The sequence below is a fragment of the Amblyomma americanum genome, chromosome 2, assembly GCF_052857255.1.
Source record: "Amblyomma americanum isolate KBUSLIRL-KWMA chromosome 2, ASM5285725v1, whole genome shotgun sequence".
Classification (NCBI taxonomy): domain Eukaryota; kingdom Metazoa; phylum Arthropoda; class Arachnida; order Ixodida; family Ixodidae; genus Amblyomma; species Amblyomma americanum.
The window spans coordinates 84,391,900-84,401,480 of NC_135498.1; positions in this window are offsets into that span (position 1 = coordinate 84,391,900).

Sequence of the window (9,581 nt, forward strand, 5' to 3'; positions counted from 1 at the left end):
AAATGTGACACGCACCACGGGCCTGCACAGTGCCCGGGTTACAACCTATACTGGCGTTCTGCTATATAGTGGGTGTCGCTGAGTAGGTGCCCCTGAGTGAGTGTTGAGACTGGTGCCACTTGGGGTCTCCATTGGTGACAAAATTCTAGCCCACATGCTTGGCGCAAAGTGTTCGGAGTGGCGACAAACGAATTGGCACAATTCGGAGCGCAAGGGTGTTTGTTGGGTTGAAGCCTGGTGTGTGTGAGGGATTCGTACCGATGACCTTTGTTCCCCGAAATCGTAGTGGGGGCGACGTTCGGAGGGCCGCGGCGGGCGAGCCAGCGGTCGCAGAGCGATGCGGGTAGTAACAAACGAATCGCCGTTTCGTGATCTACACGTTGGCATCCAAATTTGCCGAAAGCATTGGTGAAAACAACTTAGGTATCGCTGTTCATTTGACACCGCATTCGCGAATCATTCTTTTATGCTTTTTTGAAGCTGCAAAAAAAAGGCGATAGCATCGGAATGGCATCGGGCAGTGAATGGAAGGTTATCCACCGAAGAAAAAGTAAATATGGTCGTCGCAAATGTAACAATGGAGAAAAGCAAGTTTTGGCGGCGCAGATCTACTCTTCCATGCGCCAGTGCCACCGCCTCTCAGATGAGTTTTCTTTTTGAACATTTTATTCAAATTTGCTTCGACAGGTTCTCTGGCGTAAATGAAGAGGTTTCAAACGTATGTTCTGGAAGAAGAGTCGTAAAAAGGGCTGCATACATTCATAAAAGCGAAGCCAGCATTTCACAAACGGCCCAGTGTGCCATGGCATGCACGATGGTAGTGTGTAGCTTCATTTTCACGCACTGCATGTATCCTTTTCATGTCATTCTGCATCAGCAGCTGCGTGCGGCCGACTTTGAACGAAGCTCGTTGATTCAGTTAGACGAGGGTCCTGGATTTTTCTAGAAGGTCAAATTGACGGAAAAAGCACAGTTCTGCCGCAATTCCTCTGTGAGCGTGCACAATGCCTATTACTAGGGTGATGTGAACGCTCACTGGCTTGACGCGCACAAACACAAACAAAAGTAGGCGGTGAACGTTTTGGCAGCATTTTCAATGACCGAATTGTAGACTCCTACGTTTATAAAAACTCACTGATTGGGAGGAACTACTGCAAAGGAATTCCTGAAAGAAACCTGGACGATTTATTTAGGGACCTGCCTTTTAATTTGCTCAGGAAACCGTGGTACCAGCATCTCGATGCAAGGTTTCCTCTGCAATGGATGGGATGTACCAGCCTCGTCCCATGGCCGACAATTTCTCCCGAGTTGGTTCTCTTAGACCTCTTCCTTTGGGGGTTGATAAAAAAAGCGAGACATTTATTGATGATCCTGTCAGTGCAGGGGACTTTAAGGCGATAGATCAAAACATGCGCTGCAGTTTATGCTGCAATGAGGAGGCGGGTACATGATCTTATGGACGAGCGATACATGATGTGTGTTGCTGCGAAGTAACAGGATTTCGAGCTTTTCCTGTAAATGTTATATACGCTTCTTGCACCGCTTCCCAGTTTCAACGACAATCTACAAACTGTAAATGTGCCACAAAAGCAACACTTCAATAAAATATTTCGTTGAAATCTGAACACGTTTCTCAACTGCTGAGAAGTAAACAATCAATTCTTTTTTTTGTGTTCAGAATGCTGAGTTCAAAGTTTAAGTTTTACAACTTATCATCTATGCTACCAAATACTCGCCGATTCTGCAGAGCGATACACCCAAATAGTATTGCCTGTATAAATCTTTCAGAAAAAATGGGGTTCCAGTTTCAGAACCCAAGTCTGCTCAGCTATTTATTTACGCTTTTTTTCCATATTCACTCATCCAGACATCTACTCAGTTCCTTACATAAATAATCTTTCGAACATAATGTCAGAAATATTAAATAGTCAAATCGGTATTTTATCATTACTAAATAGCGTTAAGAAAAATGTCAGTTCGAATCAGCCAGTCTTCAAAAACAAGTACTCAAAAGCACATCAGACTCCATAAGTACAATCCTAACCGCACTGTTTTCTCAATTTTAATGAACTGATTGTATACCTCATGACTGGAGTGTTGCCGAAGTGGTACCCACCTTCAGATCAGGCGATCGATCTTCTCCGCTTAATTATCTCCCCATCTCGCTAACAAACCCTTTCTGCAAATTTCTTAAGCACATCATTTTTTTCTCGTGTTCATAACTACCTACAAATCAGCAATGTTATTTTAAATAGCGACATGGTCTCTGCAATGACGTTTCCTGTGACACTCAACTCACCGGATTAATTCATTGTTTACATTCGTACCACTGCGGCACCTATTCTTCCTTTCTTCTTTCACTCCCTCCTTTATCCCTTCCCTTACGGCGCGGTTCAGGTGTCCAAAGATATATGAGACAGATACTGCGCCATTTCCTTTCCCCAAAAAACCAATTATTATTATTATTATTACATCAATTAAAGCTATCAGGATGTCGCGATTTTTTCTACATTTCTTCTAAGGCTTATGCTTATACTCGAACAGGCTCTTATACCCAAATGAATTGAGTTGGACATTCACCCAGGTGTTGTTACTTGGAATAAGGAGTTTGTCTCTGTTTGGCTCCAGTTTACCTCCATTAACAACTTTAACTCTTGTAATTCTACAGTCTTCTCTAGGGCACCGAATGGTAGCGTTCTTGGTGCCTTCCTTTTTAATCTATATTACTGATTTTTCCAACTTCTTGTCGGCATGAGTAATGGTTATTTCCGATGACTGTGTGTTATACCGTAAAAATTATTCTATCACTGAACAGCAGGGTTTTCAATCTGACCTGGTTAGGGTAAATGCATGTTATTCATCTTGGCTGGTGCAACTTAATATTTCTAAACAAAGCTTAGGTCTTAAATAACGATTTTGTCGAACATGACATTATTTGTAAATACCTCTTGATTAATTCGTCAAACAGCGCACAAAAAACACCAGGACACTGAGAAAGAACGACACAGACAAGAGGGCATGGGAATCACTTAAAATAAGACTAAACATCAATACATCACATCAATACTTTAATTTAACTTAACTGTGCGCTATCCGCTTTTTGCCCTTCTGAAGCATCACCTCAAACAACCTCCACCTCATCTCAAGAAACTTGCCTGCATCACACTCATTCGCCCGAAAATATAATATGCATCAGCCATTCCGGACACACACCAAGCCTATCACATAGCTAGTATTGATTCCTTGCAAAACCGTGCTGCCGTGTTTTATTTTTCACACAACTCATAAACTTCCAGTGTGACTGCCTTAAAAATCGTGCTAAATTAGGAGAGAATTACCGTCGGAAACGTTCACGACTTGTGTTCTTTCATAAAGTTTATCATCATCTATCGCTTCACCATGATTTTTTACACTCACCATCAACCGTCTTTCCGTGTCTCGACCATCTACATAAATTTAAACGCATCGCATGCCATTTATATTTTTTTAAAAGTATTTCATGCCACGCACTATAATCAACAGAAATAAGCTACCACTGAACACAGCTGTCTAACTTAACGAACCTAAATGCCTTGGCCTAACACGCAGTGACATTGGCGTTTAAGAAAGTTTGTCTTGTTTTTTTTCATGGGCCTTGTTCTGTTCAGATTGTTTCTTGCTCTTTTTGTGCCCAAAAACGTGACCCGTCACTTTTCTGATCAGTTGTCGAGCCCTAATATCGTATAGTATACCTAGGATTTGCATATAATATTCATTACTGTTTTTATCTCTCGTTTTGTTTGTATTCATGTTGTTAGGTATATTAAATTTTGCTTCAGTGTTGTAACTAGCCTGCCAATTCTATCTTTACTATGTCCTTGTCGTTTGTTATATTGAAATGTACACTAAGTCCCCAACCCCAATGTAAATCCTTCAGTGAGGGCCTTTAGGAGTGTCTGGAAATAAATAAAAAAATTTGTTCTTGAATATATTTAATGTCGGAAGATTGCTGCCAGTCAGCCATGATAGGAATGTTAGCGTCTAAAAAAACTTTGCTAAGTAGCTTTTTCAAATAGGCAAGTTCACTGTGGCAAGTTAACAAATTATTTCAGTAGTAAAAAGTATTAGGCACTGAACGTTACATGCGCTGTCAATAAGTTGGTCGTGGCACCTGAAAGATCACTGTGAGCTCTATGCAGTCTCTTGACATCGAAATATAGCCCAATTATTGAGATTTCATATTTATTTTGCTTCGGTGGAAAAAGTGTCTAGAACCGAAATCAAAATTTATATCCCCCTGGAGCTGTGGCCAAACCACGGTTTGCAATAATTCTCACAGAGGGACTTCACGCTCAAGGTTTTTACAAACAGGGTGGGTGTCAAGACATATGATATATCTAAGGTGTTTGTACACAGTTATGCGACTAAAAAGCTTAGCCAATAGAAAAGCAGCTATACATGCCGCGCCCACCGCGTTTGAAAATGACGCGAGTCTTTCTTTTTGCAGCTGTAACACATGGCAGTGGCCACGCAGTCGTCTTGAGGTCGTATTACAAGAGCCCTGAATCATGCAATGGGTTCCGAAGACGACGTGAATCAAAACTGCCAGCGATACCGCCGACCCGCCCGCTTGCGCCTCGTCAGCGAAAGCGGAGGATGGAGCGATCGACGTCCGAGGAGCTCATTGCCGGGGAGTGGCGGTGTGATGCCCCCAACTGGGGTGACTTTTTCTCGCCTCGTAACGCGCGCTAAAGTTTTGGAAATGAAACTTCTTTCTTGGCTAGACTGTTTGGTGGACGATCTCCAATTCTGCAAATAAAGCAGGTCCCCTAAATTAAGGATTAACTCAACACATAACGCGCTGACTTAGTCAACTAATTAAATCTTTCTGCCTCTTACCTGGTGCCCGCCGAAGGCCTCAGCGGACCCTCGGGGTTAAATAAATCTAATGCTTGTTCGCCTAAACACCCTTATAAAAACCAAGTAAAAAAGAAACTGCAGTATATTAGGTGACCCTTGTTTCTAATGTTCGCTACGAGACAACACAGGTTTAGCAGGCTAGTAATTTTTTATCTGTTGTTAATTACCACGAAATTCTGAGTCGTCTCTATTGTGTCTTAGTTTCTAGTGGAAATCGCATGGCATGATAGTGTGCCCATTAGTTTTTCTGTGCGTACGAAAGCATCCGTGCACATGCGTGGTGGAAAAAAAGAGAAGCCGCATTTTCAATATCTTTATTGAGACAACTGACTGTATACTGCTCTTTACTTAGTCCTGGTTATGATGCAACTGCTACTTCTTGAGCTTTTTGTCTTCCAGAGAAGAAAACAGCCGCAGTGGCTTAGTGGCTCAGGATTCGGCTGCGTGAACATAATCTTCGTGTTGCAGAAATTTAACGTTTCCTGCTGCTGCTCCATTTTGATGGTGCAGAAATTCGAAACCAGCTGCGTAGAAAAAAAGTGGTAGTCGACAATAATCCCAAGAGCTATCTGCACCATGACCTCGCATTGACAGATGCGCCGAGTAGTGCGCTCTGCCTGCGTGGGCTGCGCTGTCGCTTTTGTGGGACATTTCAGCGTCATAGAAAGGTCTAGATTAGTCAGACCCGTTAAGATCCGTGCGATGAAACATGAGCGGAGAAGTGCGGGGCGCCTACCGTTTCATTGGAAGTGTTGCTGATGTGAGCTATCTTAGTTTGATATCCGCCTCGGACGACGAAGCCGTGATAATGTCTCGGGAAGACTTATGAAAGCTTACATTATAGGGAGAAAGATAACAATTCTCTGAACGAAACATATCCGGTCTTAAGTCACAGCGGAACAAGATTTTCGGAGAAGCTGGCTGTTTCAGCATTCAGACACTCCAACAATCTCACTTTTCTCTATAATAAATAGTAACTCAAGCAGTTTTCTTTTTCACGTGTCCTTTTCTTTCACCTCTGGGTAATTTCTTAACGTTGACCTTCGACTAAATTGAAAGTCAGTTGGTAGAGAGCGCCGCCCGTGTTCCCTCGTTCTTCGTTGGTCTCGTTACGGCCATTTCATATTATCCACTCGTGCAAAGTACGTTAACTTGGATAGTCGTGGACAATTTACTTGTTAAACTGCAACCAGAGTATGGTATATAAGATGTTACGACGCACGGTAGCAAAGCATGATGATTTAGAATGAACACGCTTTCAGTGCTCCTAATTCATTGTAATACCTGCCTTTGATGAAATAATCTACTAAGTGATTTGCTGGCACACGTTAACTGTAGCACTATTGACCCTGATATCAAAGTGGAAAAAAAATGGCTCCTCCACACCTTTACTATCCACTTAGCTGTGGCGGCGGACATTAAAGAGCCCAGCAGCCTCTTGTGTAATAGAAAGCTACTAGATCACATGCACGCCATCTTAAGTGATATATGACAGCACATCCCAACACCTATGCGTGTTTATTTACACGAGAAGGGTTGTGATAGCAGGACAGTCAGCAGACAGACAGGACAGGACAGCCGAAGCAGCCCTAGTCTGACCTTGTTATAATTGTCAAAATAGCGCAAGCCAGCTCATACCAGTAAAATGCGTAAAGTCGCATGGAAAAGAACCTGATGAACATACACCTGTGGAGAAGCAGAGGCCACGAACTTTCCTCTCCAGTAGAAAAAAAATATATTCGCTGAGATGATATGCGCAGGCCATTTTGCTTTCGCCAAAAGAGAACTTCAACGTGCATTATAGTGGACAAAAACGCTGTTAGTGCGCCCGTTAGTGTTAATAGGAAGACATAGGAAGACATTATTTGACGTTATAGCACAAATTAACAGTCCGCACACATCTTCGATAAAGTTAGGGGTAACAGCGGAACGTTGTACTATGCTTTCCTTCCAGTGCCATCCAAATACTTTGGGAATAAATTTTTATACTTCAAACAAAATTATCGATTCCTGTGATGCGTTCTGCAATTCATAAGCATGAAATACTTATAGATTTTGCAGCTGTCTGAGAATATTCAGGCGTTGCACAGCGTCAGAAACGTTAACCATTTGCGTGTCCTTGATATGTTTGGTGCTGCTCGCAATCAAAGCGGAAGGCATGCAAGGAACCACTTCCAGCAGAAAAATTCACTGCATCATTGGAGCGGTGTTTGAAAATACGCAGGTATAGACATTACCGTATATTTAACCATTTTTTTCGAAATTGCCTGTGATCGAATGCTGTGTATATAATTGAAGCAGCTTAACAGTAAACCGCAGAGATGGTTCCAGGCCCTGGAATGTTGCTGAAAATTTAAACTCCGCAATAATATTGTTACGCCTGGCTACGACGCTGCTGCAAAGCAGTGCAGTGGAATCATGACGACGGACTCAATGGGCTCGAGACGATGCGGTGGAGCCCGCCTGACGCTAACCGTTCAGTGACGTTCCCGAACCTTGTTTGTAAACAAAGCCATTCCTGTCTTCGCAACTTCGTTACAATATTATTATGAGCCAGAAGCCCGAAAATTGCATTGGCATGAGGGGAGGAGGGGGAGTGCTGAATGATTACGGTTTCCAATGCGGAGGGCGCAGCTGCTTGAATAAGAATTACACCTGCAGCTTCGTTCGATATAGCTTGCTCACACGGCGTGTAGTGAGAACATTTTGTTATCTTTGGCCACAATAATTCTTGCTGTCTGCGACGAAAATAAGGTCCACGTCAAATTTGCTCACAAATATACTCCTGTGGGCGGTCACAGGATGCGCGGCATGACAATATAACAGCTCTATCTGCAGTTGGGTTTTTCTCAATAAAAGCAGTTGTTGCACTCATAAGAATACGTCTATGATTCTATTACCAGTGGATCTTCATTACATAGAAATTGCATATTAGTTACTTTGTGGGTCATTTTTCATGACTAACATTGCCAACAAAACGTCGATCAGGTGAGTGCATCGAAAATATATCTCAAACTACAGGAGCGCCGCGTAGACGCGTTTGCGCTTTTTTCCTGTTATCATGCATCAGAAGATGCGCTTCCTGAGTGCTTTCTTCTTTCTGTTGCCTGTATATTTCTACTCCAGTGCCCGTTTTCCGTTTTGCAAACGATTATCGTTTCGCCAGCTATAAGCTGATGTGCATTTTTCTGGTGAGACAGTTCGGAAATAACGATGTCATGTTTCTGTTTTGTTTAGATTTTAGGAATGTCTTTCTCTTTTGTGTTTGGTATTAGGTTTCGTACGGTAAAGCATGCTGCTGCTTTCTTGTAAAGAGATATTTTTATTGCACGTATGAGATCGCGTTCAGTCACCGGTGTCCTGATCTGTAAGCCAGTGTGTAGTCCTCGTCAGGAGGCATGCTTTGCCTGCCTCCTTTCGCTCGTCCTCGGGAGCTGGAGGGGGGGGGGGGGGGGGCGAGGGGGGGAGCTTACAGCAAATGTTACCAAATAAACTTTTCATTCATATCCTTAAGGACCTGATTTTATTTGCTTGTTCTCTTCTTTGAAATGATAAAATAGACATTTGGATGAATGGTTCACTACCACCATTAGTAACAGAAATTCATGTAGCTGTTTGGGTCTCGTCTGCCGAACGATCACTCTTGACACGTTAGGAGTGCTAATGTTACACGAGGCATGATAAAAAGCTGCAATATAATTTTTGAAACGTAGTTTTAGCTCCCTACAACGCTTAAGCCAGTCCGATTCAATATCTGGAATGACAACAAACGACTTTTCAGAGTAATGTAACGGATTCTTTGTGCCTCACGTGATCTAAACACTACTTAGACGTCCAGCAAAGATGAAGACAAAAAAGAATTGGTGCTTAAGAGGTGCTAGCAGGTTATCTCGCAAAAAAGGTTTTTTTTTTCTTCTCGTATGCATCAATTGGTGAAGCGCTGGCACATATACGCTGAACGCGCTGGGAACTTTACTTCAGGTAATCAAACCTAGCTATTTAATAATTTTTTAATTACAACATCTTACGTCTACTTTTATGTGCTTACGCATATGCCCTGAGAGATTACAATATACCGAGGAGAGCTGTTTTCTTTTAGTCAAGCAGACTATGCTGGGTAGACGGATTGCTCCTCTACATCCTTATAGCAAGAATGCACTACTCGTGGCATTGCCGATGGCCACATCCCTGTGGAGAAATAGAGATTTATGGTATGAATGCTGCACAATATGAAAGGAGCCCTGTGTAGTTTATCACGGAGGAATAATTTTACCCCATAGAGATTAAAACAATGAGTGGACCAAGTGTAGACACGCGGTATTCGGGTTTCTCGTTCTCCGAAAAAGGATAAAAATAAAAACCATATAACGAAGACGAAAGCAGAGAATACGAGGTAAGCTCCTCAAGCGCCGTACGACCCAAGACATCGCATCGCGGTGGTTGAGTGTGCAGAATATTGGTCACTTCCATTTGGAAGATAAAAATGGACGGGAAATCTCCAAGGAGTGGTAATGTTTCAAAGTTTGCAGCGTTCCAGATAAGTGTCGCCTGTCAGGCCAAGATGAGCTGCCTGCCCAAGGACGGAAAAGCGATTGCGGACTAACGACCGCGGGCGCCACAGACGGAGAAGCCGCTTTGCAGAATGTGGAAACATATAAAAAGACGCATAGGCTGTCACTCTT